The sequence below is a fragment of the Oncorhynchus keta genome, chromosome 22, assembly GCF_023373465.1.
Source record: "Oncorhynchus keta strain PuntledgeMale-10-30-2019 chromosome 22, Oket_V2, whole genome shotgun sequence".
In the NCBI taxonomy this organism is placed as follows: Eukaryota; Metazoa; Chordata; class Actinopteri; order Salmoniformes; family Salmonidae; genus Oncorhynchus; species Oncorhynchus keta.
In genome coordinates, this window is record NC_068442.1 from 8,374,587 (window position 1) to 8,388,733 (window position 14,147).

General features: G+C 42.8%; 1 protein-coding gene across 36 annotated transcripts in view; it reads right to left on the minus strand.

The window, feature by feature from the left end:
- Positions 1 to 14,147, minus strand: part of LOC118400733 (uncharacterized) — a 126,585-nt gene that overhangs the window by 13,035 nt on the left and 99,403 nt on the right. The gene's annotated exons all lie outside the window — the stretch shown is intronic.

The window sequence follows — 14,147 nt, forward strand, 5'->3', positions numbered from 1 at the left end:
TACTGCTTGCTAATGATTAGCGTGCTAGCTAGTGGTTAGCGTGCTAGCTAGCGGTTAGCGTGCTAGTTTAGCATAATTGGTCAAAATGTCTTTGATTCAGAATACATGTTTGTGGTTAACCCAATGTTACATGCATTGGAAAATAATATTGCCAGTGTAACTTGAATTGGTTTACAAGCTAGCTAGAAAAGCCAGTTCCTTTTCATCTGTTTTGTCAAGTCATAAGCATGCATGTGTGCTGAAATATTTAAATAAATCGCCTAATTTAATTATTTTATTTACGTTTTGGCAGTTTTTTTTATCACCCTTTCTTACCCAAAGAGAAATAAGTTGCTAGTTAGTTTGGCTTTGCACTCAAAAGAGTGAAACACCACAACAGGAATAAGGCTTGTGTAAAGTGTAAAATTTGGTAGGACTGCCAATTCACATGCCTTCCTTTAGCCATATCACTCATACTGTTTCTCGTTTAGTCCATCCATAAAAGCAGATGTGCTTTAGTTGCATCCAGGAACTTGTATAATGTGCTTATGTTATGCTTATACTTGCTTTTTTACCTTGAAAGTGGTCTTAAAAAAGGAATTTGTAATAGATGTTTGTGGGACCTCATTCAGTCAATGATAACAGTCATTGGTGTCCCCCAGCCCATCCCCTTTGTTGTGTGCCGAGCAATCTTGTCATTCTTTTAGAATCTTGTCTTTCTTTGAAGGCACTGCAGAGGCTAAGAAAACATATGGAAACTCTAAAAGAAACATAATTCAACGTAGGCCAGATTTGAAAAGGAAATAATAAATCCCGAAGCTCAGGTTTGTCAGTTGTTTAGAATGAGGATACTGGGGATTGTGTAATCATATTCAATTGCCTAAGTGGCACATGACTAATTTAATATTATTGTATCCTTAGATGTCATACACCGAGGCTGCCAGTACCTCTGGATCGATTGTCCATGTGTTGGATGATGCACAACCGTTGGTCAGAACTGACAGTGTTTACGTAAGTTAGTGTCATTCAACACCAGCACATCGTTCTTGTGAATCTGCTTTGTAAATCAAAGACAGGCAAGTCTGCACTTTCATCCCATATTCATTGTATTGTAACAAAATGTGAAGTAGAGGAGCACAGAGCCATAACTAATCAAAAAGTCCAAATACTTTGTGTTATCTCTCTAGTTATCTAAGATGCTTTTTTCTGCAATACAGTTGACCAAAGCTATGCTTGGATACAAGACTGATGACTCGATATGTAGTATTGACAATAGTGAAGATCGTTATGTCCCAGGGCCATCAGGATCATCAGAGGAAGGCAGTTTCTATGAAGAAAATCTGACTGGTATGCCTATACCTATACCTCTGATATGTCAGTGCATTTTCACTCTGTAGTCAAATGACATGTTATTGGTCACATGTACATGGTTAGCAGATGTTTATACGAGTGTAGTGAAATGCTTGTGCTTCTATTTCCGATTGTGCAGTAATATCTAAAAAGTAATCTAACAATTCCACAACAACTACCTTATCTCTTCAACCGATCGCTGCTCACAGCTGCCCGCACGCCCAGCATCACTACTCTGGATGGTTCTGACTTAGAATATGTGGATAAGTACAAATACCTAGGTGTCTGGTTAGACTGTAAATTCTCCTTCCAGACTCACATTAAGCATCTCCAATCCAAAATTAAATCTAGAATCAGCTACCTATTTCGCAGCAAAGCATCCATCACTCATGCTGCCAAACGTACCCTCGTAAAACTGACTATCCTACCGATCCTTGACTTCGGCGATGTCATTTACAAAATAGCCTCCAACACTCTACTCAGACTGCATCCAATTTGCTATCACAGTGCCATCCGTTTTGTCACCAAAGCCCCATATACTACCCACCATTGCGACCTGTGTGCTCGTTGGCTGGCCCTCTTCATATTCGTCCCGTTCCCATTTGGGATAGGTGTCAAGAGTGTCTGAGTGAGCTCAGGGGGCATGTCAGATCTCACCAAGCTATCTCCAATATTGTGACCACGCTTATAGACCACCAGCGGGGATTCCTTGAAGGTGTGCAATTATTTTTTTGTCTGATTGCAGAATATGCCAGTCCTTTTTCAGGATTGCTTTAATTTTCTCCGAACCCTTGGTGTATTTAGTGCAAAAGATGGTTGCGTTGTTTTTCTTCCTTGGTTGAGTTAAGTAATTCCTCTCTTGGTTTTTGAGATATTTTCATCATTGCAGCATCAAGAGTTTTGTCCTTGTAGCCTCTCATTTTGAATTGATCTGGCAATTTTTTTGCATTGCTGTCAAAATCTGTCTGGTGGTCACAGATAATCCTGCATAACTGACTGTATGGTAGACCATTCTTGAGGGGAAGGGGATGCATACTATTTACACATAGCAAGGTATTGCGGTCTGTGGGCTTTGTATATAAGTCTGTGTGTACTGCATCATTCTATTTGATGATCCATAAGTCCAGGTAGTGTATTTTCTCTCATCAGTCTGCATGGTGATTTTGAGGTATTCAGAGCTTTCGTTTGGTAGAGTTTGGAATTCATTTAGTTCCTGCTGACTTCCTTCCCAGAGCACAAAGACATCATCTATGTATCTCTTCCCTAGGATGATTTTAGAAACTTTCACTGCGGAGTGAGCGACTTTATTTTGATAGTTTATCGTTTATTTCCCCACACAAACACATTTTGCTGGGTGTGCACCAGCTCATGTTTTTTAATCTGCTTAAAAACTTTACACCACTGTAAATAACACACATATGGGATTTTATATATGGAGTGTGCGACTTTCTTTATTTTGATATAAAGTATTGTATCTGTACTTTATTATTTATGTTTTTGACATATTTTACACTTACTTAACAACATTCCTAAAGAATATAATGTACTTTTTACTCCATACATTTCCCTGACACCCAAAAGTACTCATTACATGTTGAATGCTTAGCAGGACAGAAAATGGTCCAATTCCCACACTTATCAAGAGAACATCCCTGGTCATCCCTACTGCCTCTGATCTGGTGTACTCGCTAATCACTTCCACTATATTTAAAACCAAATACTTTTAGACTTTTACTCAGGTAGTATTTTATTGGCTGACTTTCACTTTTATTTGAATCATTTTCTACGAAGGTAACTTTACTTTTACTCAAGTATGACAATTGAGACTTCCGGAAATGGCTAAGCTCTAACAAGAGGTGACTGCGTAGCGTCCTCAAACTTTCAAACCTTTTAAGGCATTTGACACGGTTTACCTGTTTGTCAATAGTGAGTTGGAAGTTAAAACATCTATTGTATCGCCAAATTAAAAGATGCCCAATATGTCAAAGCGTCAGACAAGGCATGGAACAATGCCCCTCTCTGACAGCCCTTCTTCGGATTCGGCAGATACTAGCTCGGAAGAAGCACCAGCATGGTTCAGAATGGAGATGGATGAGGGTATAACAAAAATCCAAGAGACACTTTCTGAACACCTCAGCAAAATTGATGTACTGGTCGATAAACTCCACGAAGACCTGATAGTCACAAAGGGACGAGTGACAAAGCTGACCACCAGGCTGCCATCCTGGACGTCCACGAGGAAGTGGACCAAAAATACAAGAAGTGAGAAGATGCCATCTCTAAACTCGAGGAGAAATTGGATTATTACAAAAATGTCCAAAGGCGATCGAATTTGAGACTTCAAGGTTTCCCAGAGGCCGTGGAGGGAAGAGACGTGATCTGCTTTCTACAGGAATGGATTCCCAAAATTCTGGATCTACCCTCTCCCGCGCACCCACTGGAGATCGAGAGGGCCCATCGCACCCTACGGAGGCGGCTGCCTGGCCAGGTTGCACCCAGGGCATTTGTCATTACAATTCTACACTACCAGAACAAGGCTCGCATCCTCTCTGCTGCCCGAGCAAAGGGAGAGCTCAAGTATGGAGATGCCAGAATCATGATCTTTCCGGATCTTTCTCCCACACTACACAAGAGGAGGATGGCTTTCTCCCCACTGAAGAGACTTCTACGTCAGGCTGGCTTGGCATACGGCCTGAGCTACCCAGCGACTTTGTGGATCGAAACCAAGAATGGTGAGCGCACATTTGACTCTGTGAATATGGCTGAAACATACATGAGGAAAGAACTTCCTGACTTGTCTACTACATCCCGAGGAACTGTCTTTTGAACATGGATACAGTGGATAGTGAACTGTTAGCACATGATGAAACAACGAAATTACTCATATGATCGACTGGCTGGATGGCTGGCTAGATGGCTAACGCGATAATGACTAGCGAGGTAAAGTTGGATGTTAGCTAATGTTGGCTGTGCTACTTAGCCAGCTCGCTAAGTGTACAAGGTAGCTTTAGCTACTATACGTCCACACTATGCCAGGTAGTTACAATTTTTCTGTATACTTTAATTTATGCAGAGAGGTCCAGTCGGGTTTGGTTAAATAGTTAGGTGGCTTTTGACTGGGTTTCAAGCCTAACTATGTTTATATTACTTCAGGGAATTTTAGCTACTATTACGTTTGTTGGCTTGTTTATTGATAGAGATATATGCTAGCATTACTGATACCGAGACAGGGATAAGTTACTCGCTGGCCGCCTATTTGCCAACGAGCTGACAGCTTTACACGTGTATGTGCATACGTGTGTATGATTGTGTGTGTGTGTGTATATATATAATATTTTGGGGGGGACAGTGAACTCAGGAGGATGGTGATTGTTTAACTACTTGTCCCTATTTTATGAGAGATTATTGTTATCGTCTGTTAAAGGTTTTCATTTATACATCACAGCTTGATATATTTTCTCCTGACCTGCTGGGTTGCGTTTGTGGTCATCGCTTTTGTCGCCTCGCGGCACAGGTCTCAGGGCGCATTGGGAAATGCCGATTGGTTGACATTTGGGTGTGCGTGTAGGCTCTGTTGGTGACTATGAACGCACACAAGGTTTTTGTTGTTGTTGTTGAGACATGCTCAAGTGGGGCTAAATAGTCCGGTCATTATTGTTGTAATAAAATTGTATTTTGTTACTTGACTAACAACATTTTTATGCTACAAGGAACAGTCAATGTACTTCTAATTCCATATACATATAATTTAGAATTTACCTAATTAGAGCGATGCTATGCATAGTAGGTACATCTAGTTTAAAGACTAGCATCTAAGGATATGGATTCTTTCACTCCTTCAGTTGGGGAGGGGGTTGGGTGGGTTTGTGTTAGGGTCAGGGTATTAGCTCAAGAGATGTTTACTACTTTAAACTTTCATAATTTTATTTTGTACAAGTTGTAAACACTCAGTGCAATTTAGTTTTTTTCCTTTTCCCTATTTCTTATTTTCTTTAAAGATGTCTGCACCTAATAACTATACTTTTGTGACACTTAACATTAGGGGTACTAAATGCCCAGTCAAGCGCAAACGCATTCTGAATGATCTAAAGCAGCATAAGGTTGATATAGCTCTTCAGGAGACACACCTGACTGACGCTGAGCATGATAAACTGAAGAGCGTGGGTGGGCCAAGTGCATTATTCATCTTTCAAATCTCGGGCATGAGGGGTGGCCATACTCATTAATAAGCATTGCCCTTTTCAGATACAATCTCAGAATAAAGACAAAGGGGGAAGGTTTGTGATCATTCAAGGTTTCATTAATACTGAGCCCTTTACCATTGTGGTTGTGTATGGTCCTAACCATGATGATCCTACATTTTGCCAAGAGATCTTTTTAAAGTTCATATGCCCATCATCAGAGATAATAATGGCAGGGGATTTTAACTTGGTACTGGACCCTTCCAGTGATATATCTTCCTCTAATAGTATCAACCTCACACAGGAAGCTAAAATGTTAAAAGCAGAAATGAAACACTTTGGACTCGTAGACTTATGGACATTTCACAACAAAAAGATTAAAGAATACTCATTTTACTCCCCTGTCCATAACAATTACTCTAGAAGAGACTTATTTCTTATTCCTGCAGCCTGGGGAAGTTTAACTACTGGGTGTAAGTACTTACCAAGATGTATATCAGATCATTCTGCCCTGCTGGCTTCAGTACCAGTTTGTAGAGCACAGCCACCCTCAAGAAGATGGAGGTTTGGTACATACTTACTAAATAATCCCACATTTGTAACATTTATGAACACTCATATAGACATATTTTTTAGCACCAATAACAACTCTACCTCCTCCCTAATTTTATGAGAAGCTCTCCTTGCATATCTGAGGGGGCAAATCATATCCTTTAGTTCAGATGCTTGTAAGATGTATAAAGGCTCAAGTAGATTCGTTGGAGAATGAAATTACAGATCTGGAAAATGAACATAGTGTAACATTTGACGACTCGACTCTCTCAACAAAAATTAGACTCAAAGCGATTGGAATATAACAAACACCCTGACGACCCATGAAGTGGAAAATGTTCCCAGGAGAACAAAACAAAACCACTACGAACATGGAGATAAAGTAGGAAAGTTGCTTCCTTGCCAGATAAGACGAGAGGATGCTAGTAGAGTTATTAGCTCTATTAAGCTACCCATTAACACAGTTGTTCACAGTCCTGAGGAAATTAATCTAATCTTCAGGGAGTTTTATGAAACATTGTACAAGTCTGAAGGGGATGCCCCTGCCACAATGCATGAGTTTTTGAAGAAACCCAATTTACAAACTTTAATGATGAGGATAGAGAGCACTTGGAGAAAGAGATGACATCAGAGGAAATTAGGGAATCCATTTTCAACACTGCTGGGGGACAATCACCAGGGTTAGACGGATTCCCTATTGAATTCTATCGATCCTTTTTACCCAAACTGATTGAGCCTCTTTGCAGTATGTTTAATTATGCCATAGAGACAGAAAAGCTCCCAGACACTGATCACAGTTTTGTTAAAACCTGGGAAAGATCCAATGCTTTGTGTGTCGTATAGACCAATATCTATCTCTATTGAACACTTCATATATTCTTGCGAAACTCATTGCTCTTAGACTGGATAAGGTTCTACCGGACTTGGTTGATATGGACCAAACAGGCTTTGTAAGAAACCGCTCATCTCCTGATAATATCAGAAGATTATTTAATATTATGCATTATGTAGAGAATGACCGGAAAAAGCTTTGGACCGCATAGAATGGAACTATCTGTTTGATGTTTTACAGAGGATGAATATTGGACCTTAGTATGTAGGTCTGATTAGATTACTGTACAAATGTATTATATTTGTAGCAAAACCAGATTCATTAAATTGGCAGAGATATTATATGGAAGAGTGACACTCCGCCAAGCAAGCAGATGTGGCTAAAATAACTATCTTCCTATATTCCATCTGATAGAATAACATACAATTGACGTAATAAACCCTTTGAATTTACTGATGTCTGTGGGGACTTTCAGTAGTTTCTAGAGACGTCACCTTAGCTGCCTCATTACTACTTTCTTCATTAATCTATTATTATTTGTTTGTGTTGAATCATTTATTTTCTAGCATGGAATGTGAAGGTCATTCTGTTTCTTTTTTTGTTGTTAATCAGTGAAGCTAATATCGGTAGAGGGGAGGGAGGGGGGAGTTCCTGTGTTGGGGAGGGAAGGGTTTTGCACGATGTGCTCCCATGTTGCATGGTGTTTTGTTTAGGTGGAAGGAATAACAGGGCATTCATTATCTGTATCATATTCTGATGATTGTTAAATTGTAACAAAAAAAGAAATGGCAATAAATATATTGTAAAAAAAAGGTATGTCAATTGAGTACTTTTTCCACCACTGGTTATTTACATTGTAGTCATTGAGCATACGGTCACACTGGTCACCCATGGGAATCACACCCACAACCCTGGCGACTAAACCACACTGTGCTTCATCAAATAGCAGAACCAAATGACCTGGTTTGAAGTTGAGATGACATGGTGCAAGTGATCAGTGCCATTCGAGATTCTACATTGACTACAGCAATTGTGAATATCTCCACAGATCTCCACAACCTATAGTATGGGGTAGTATGCATGCTATCTTGAACATGCACATTTTATATGATTAACTTGACATATGAATGAATACATGTATAGTTACAGTAACCTCAAAATGTGGCCATGGATCTGTTACTTGTTTTAAGGTTGAATAAATACTGTTACATTAGTTTGTAAGAGAGCCTTAACTTTAGGCTATTTACTGTATTACAAAAGTAAAATTTAATTGTGTTTGGTTGACAAAGCAACCAAGTATCAACATTTTAAAGGATATATTTACTGCTTGGATAGTTCAATCTAAGACACTGGCTTAATTCCATTCTTTAACTTTCATTTTTGGTTGAGTTGGAGACGTGAAGCCAACATATCATTTATGAACTTGTTTTGTCGACAAATTAACAGGCTATTTATTGTATTTCAAAAGTGAAATTGAAATGTGTTTGGTCGACAACATTAATTTAGGCATCAGGCATGTCACTTCCCCTATTGACGGTGCTAATACCAAATGGAACCAAAATATTGTGGGTTTAGCGTTGACTCAAAACGAATGCACGACAGGAAAACACACACAACTGCTACTATTATAGTATAGAAGTCAAAATACCTGTAGCTATGTTCCTACTTGGACATAATCAAAAACATTGACAGCACAGTGATTCTCGTTCTAAGAGGATGCTATAATAAATAGATAATTGCGATTGTCAGATTTATTTCAGTACTGGGAATTTATTGGCAGTAATAAGTTGAATATGAAACTAAAATCGTGAATGTTTTTCAAAGGCGTCTGTGTGGCTTCAGCAGCGAACGTTCCACACAGATGTTCAATGAGCGATCGAGTTCCACGTAACTCACTAGGTCTACTCTCATTTTAATACATTCAAAACCACTACTGTAATGAAAATAAAAGCCAATAAACTGAACATTTACTGTCAAACGATTATTTTTATTCAATTGTTGAATTAGGCCTATTGTACCCAATTTGACATTTCATGCCTATTCAAGTGGTTTTGACAAACTTTTATTATGTGGACGGCTACTATGTCATAATGTACATGATGTCATAATGAAGCATTCTTTTGTTAAAATAAGAAATTCCATAGACCAGGTCATTACATTTAACATTACATTTAAGTCATTTAGCAGACGCTCTTATCCAGAGCGACTTACAAATTGGTGCATACACCTTATGACATCCAGTGGAACAGCCACTTGCATCTAAATCTTTTAGGGGAGAAGGGGGGTGAGAAGGATTACTTACCCTTACTTACCCTATCCTAGGTATTCCTTGAAGAGGTGGGGTTTCAGGTGTCTCCGGAAGGTGGTGATTGACTCCGCTGTCCTGGCGTCGTGAGGGAGTTTGTTCCACCATTGGGGGCCAGAGCAGCGAACAGTTTTGACTGGGCTGAGCGGGAACTGTACTTCCTCAGTGGTAGGGAGGCGAGCAGGCCAGAGGTGGATGAACGCAGTGCCCTTGTTTGGGTGTAGGGCCTGATCAGAGCCTGGAGGTACTGGTGCCGTTCCCCTCACAGCTCCGTAGGCAAGCACCATGGTCTTGTAGCGGATGCGAGCTTCAACTGGAAGCCAGTGGAGAGAGCGGAGGAGCGGGGTGACGTGAGAGAACTTGGGAAGGTTGAACACCAGACGGGCTGCGGCGTTCTGGATGAGTTGTAGGGGTTTAATGGCACAGGCAGGGAGCCCAGCCAACAGCGGTTGCAGTAATCAAGACGGGAGATGACAAGTGCCTGGATTAGGACCTGCGCCGCTTCCTGTGTGAGGCAGGGTCGTACTCTGCGGATGTTGTAGAGCATGAACCTACAGGAACGGGACACCGCCTTGATGTTAGTTGAGAACGACAGGGTGTTGTCCAGGATCACGCCACGGTTCTTAGCGCTCTGGGAGGAGGACACAATGGAGTTGTCAACCGTGATGGCGAGATCATGGAACGGGCAGTCCTTCCCCGGGAGGAAGAGGAGCTCCGTCTTGCTGAGGTTCAGCTTGAGGTGGTGATCCGTCATCCACACTGATATGTCTGCCAGACATGCAGAGATGCGATTCGCCACCTGGTCATCAGAAGGGGGAAAGGAAGATTAATTGTGTGTCGTCTGCATAGCAATGATAGGAGAGACCATGTGAGGTTATGACAGAGCCAAGTGACTTGGTGTATAGCGAGAATAAGAGAGGGCCTAGAACAGAGCCCTGGGGGACACCAGTGGTGAGAGCGCGTGGTGAGGAGACAGATTCTCGCCACGCCACCTGGTAGGAGCGACCTGTCAGGTAGGACGCAATCCAAGCGTGGGCCGCGCCGGAGATGCCCAACTCGGAGAGGGTGGAGAGGAGGATCTGATGGTTCACAGTATCGAAGGCAGCCGATAGGTCTAGAAGGATGAGAGCAGAGGAGAGAGAGTTAGCTTTAGCAGTGCGGAGCGCCTCCGTGATACAGAGAAGAGCAGTCTCAGTTGAATGACTAGTCTTGAAACCTGACTGATTTGGATCAGAGAAGGTCATTCTGAGAGAGATAGCGGTAGAGCTGGCCAGGACGGCACGCTCAAGAGTTTTGGAGAGAAAAGAGAGAAGGGATACTGGTCTGTAGTTGTTGACATCGGAGGGATCGAGTGTAGGTTTTTCAGAAGGGGTGCAACTCTCGCTCTCTTGAAGACGGGAGGGACGTAGCCAGCGGTCAGGGATGAGTTGATGAGCGAGGTGAGGTAAGGGGGAGAAGGTCTCCGGAAATGGTCTGAGAAGAGAGGAGGGGATAGGGTCAAGCGGGCAGGTTGTTGGGCGGCCGGCCGTCACAAGACGCCGAGATTTCATCTGGAGAGAGGGAGAAAGAGGTCAGAGCATAGGGTAGGGCAGTGTGAGCAGAACCAGCGGTGTCGTTTGACTTAGCAAACGAGGATCGGATGTCGTCAACCTTCTTTTCAAAATGGTTGACGAAGTCATCTGCAGAGAGGGGATTCAGGAGGGAGGAGAAGGTGGCAAAGAGCTTCCTAGGGTTAGAGGCAGATGCTTGGAATTTAGAATGGTAGAAAGTGGCTTTAGCAGCAGAGACAGAGGAGGAAAATGTAGAGGAGGGAGTGAAAGGATGCCAGGTCCGCAGGGAGGCGAGTTTTCCTCCATTTCCGCTCGGCTGCCCGGAGCCCTGTTCTGTGAGCTCGCAATGAGTCGTCGAGCCACGGAGGCGGGAGGGAGGACCGAGCCGGCCTGGAGGATAGGGGACATAGAGAGTCAAAGGATGCAGTAAGGAGAGGAGGTTGAGGAGGCAGAATCAGGAGATAGGTTGGAGAAAGTTTGAGCAGAGGGAAGAGATGATAGGATGGAAGAGGAGAGAGTAGCGGGGAGAGAGCGAAGGTTGGGACGGCGCGATACCATCCGAGTAGGGGCAGTGTGGGAAGTGTTGGATGAGAGCGAGAGGGAAAAGGATACAAGGTAGTGGTCGGAGACTTGGAGGAGTTGCAATGAGGTTAGTGGAAGAACAGCATCTAGTAAAGATGAGGTCAAGCGTATTGCCTGCCTTGTGAGTAGGGGGAAGGTGAGAGGGTGAGGTCAAAAGAGGAGAGGAGTGGAAAGAAGGAGGCAGAGAGGAATGAGTCAAAGGTAGACGTGGGGAGGTTAAAGTCGCCCAGAACTGTGAGAGGTGAGCCGTCCTCAGGAAATGAGCTTATCAAGGCATCAAGCTCATTGATGAACTCTCCGAGGGAACCTGGAGGGCGATAAATGATAAGGATGTTAAGCTTGAAAGGGCTGGTAACTGTGACAGCATGGAATTCAAAGGAGGCGATAGACAGATGGGTAAGGGAGAAAGAGAGAAAGACCACTTGGGAGAGATGAGGATCCCGGTGCCACCACCCCGCTGACCAGAAGCTCTCGGGGTGTGCGAGAACACGTGGGCGGGCGAGGAGAGAGCAGTAGGAGTAGCAGTGTTATCTGTGGTGATCCATGTTTCCGTCAGTGCCAAGAAGTCAAGGGACTGGAGGGAGGCATAGGCTGAGATGAACTCTGCCTTGTTGGCCGCAGATCGGCAGTTCCAGAGGCTACCGGAGACCTGGAACTCCACGTGGGTCGTACGCGCTGGGACCACCAGATTAGGGTGGCCGCGGCCACGCGGTGTGGAGCGTTTGTATGGTCTGTGCAGAGAGGAGAGAACAGGGATAGACAGACACATAGTTGACAGGCTACAGAAAAGGCTACGCTAATGCAAGGAGATTGGAATGACAAGTGGACTACACGTCTCGAATGTTCAGAAAGTTAAGCTTACGTAGCAAGAATCTTATTGACTAAAATGATTAAAATGATACAGTACTGCTAAAGTAGGCTAGCTGGCAGTAGCTGCGTTGTTGACACTACACTAATCAAGTCGTTCCGTTGAGTGTAATAGTTTCTACAGTGCTACTATTCGGGGGCTAGCTGGCTAGCTAGCAGTGTTGTTTACGTTACGTTGCGTTAAAAGAACGACAATAGCTGGCTAGCTAACCTAGGAAATCGCTCTAGACTACACAATTATCTTTGAAACAAAGACGGCTATGTAGCTAGCTATGTAGCTAGCTACGATCAAACAAATCAAACCGTTGTACTGTAATGAAATGAAATGAAAATGTGATACTACCTGACCGGTGATTGAATTCGAATCAGTAGACGTGTGGTGACGTTGGCTAGCTGTTAGCTGTTGGCTAGCTAGCAGAGTCTCCTACGTTAAGGACGACAAATAGCTGGCTAGCGAACCTCAGTGAATTAAGATAATCACTCCAAGACTACACACACTAAACTACACAATTATCTTGGAAACAAAGACAGCTATGTAGCTAGCTAACACTAAACTAATCAAGTCGTTCAGTTGAGTGAATAGCACTACAGTGATGCTAATCTGTGTGCGTTAGCTAGCGTTTGCTAGCTCCTGGGCGAATAGCAGTGAAGGCTACGTTAGGGCGACAAAATACGATAATTATGCAATTATCTCTGATACAAGGACGGTTATGTAGCTAGCTAAGAAGAATTGCTAAGATTAGACAAATCAACCGTTGTACTATAATGAAATGTAATGAAAAAGTTATACAACCTGCAGAGCGAAGTGCGAATGCACATTGATGCTCTTCCTGAACTGAGGTAGGACCTAATAATCTCAAATACACTACTTTTATATTATGAGAACTTTATTTGATCAATAACTGTAAGAAAAACTGTTATGTTTTGTGATTTGTGACAAAAAGTATTTCTTTAAAGTAGGTATTGTGGTCTTGTGTTTCTGTTTTCAATAATATTTTGTTGAAACTGTACAGTCAAATCCTACGTGTGCAAATTATCTGGAAGTCCAAATTGAAGGTAGGCCTTAGTCTGTGAATCTTTCATTTTTATGAATTTGTGAACATTTTGGCAGGAATTGGAATGTCCTTTGAAAGTGGAGACACACTAGTTTATAATAACAACTTTGATCAAATTCAATTGTAATATATGTAATTTATTCTATATTCTTATTCTCAAACATGTTGTTTGCTCTTCCACTGTGACTCTCACAGCCATGAAAGAGACAGAAGGAAGTCCAGGACTAGGACACAAGAGACCAGTCAGAACAGTTCTGAGAACAGCCTGACAGACATCCTCAGTGTCCGGTGTGCCAGTGATATTGTCCTACAGCCAATGCCACCAGGGAGAAAGAATAGCCGATCCCACTTCCACAACATGGATGTGACTAAAGAGAGGGCTGACATGGGAAGGCTTCCAGCGGCCACTCCACCCATCAGGCTCCCAATGCTCACTGTGACCTCTCTCAATGCCCAAAGTAACAAAAACACCCTCAAGGTGCCTCGCACGCCTCGTCTGCAGCTGGAGGGACAGATGGGTAGCAAGCGTCTGGGTCCGGTTAAAACCAAAACCGGAGGAGCACATTTACCTCCAGCCATAAGGAGCCAGAGGTTAAATCCAGCAGACCACAGACACCAGGAAGCATCCCTAGGAGACCCAATTTATGCTCCACTACAGCCAAGGCAGTTGCTCCTTTATCTGGGACTCCATGCAGGCAGTCTGAAAGATGAGTATACACGTAGAGATACTGGGGTGCAAAGGAGCAAAATAAATTAAATAGAAAACAGTATGGGGATGAGGAAGTTGGATTAGAGTAGAGTGTTGGAGACTATTTTGTAAATGACATCGCCGAAGTCAAGGATCGGTAGGATAGTCAGTTTTACGAGGGTACGTTTGGCAGCATGAGTGATGGA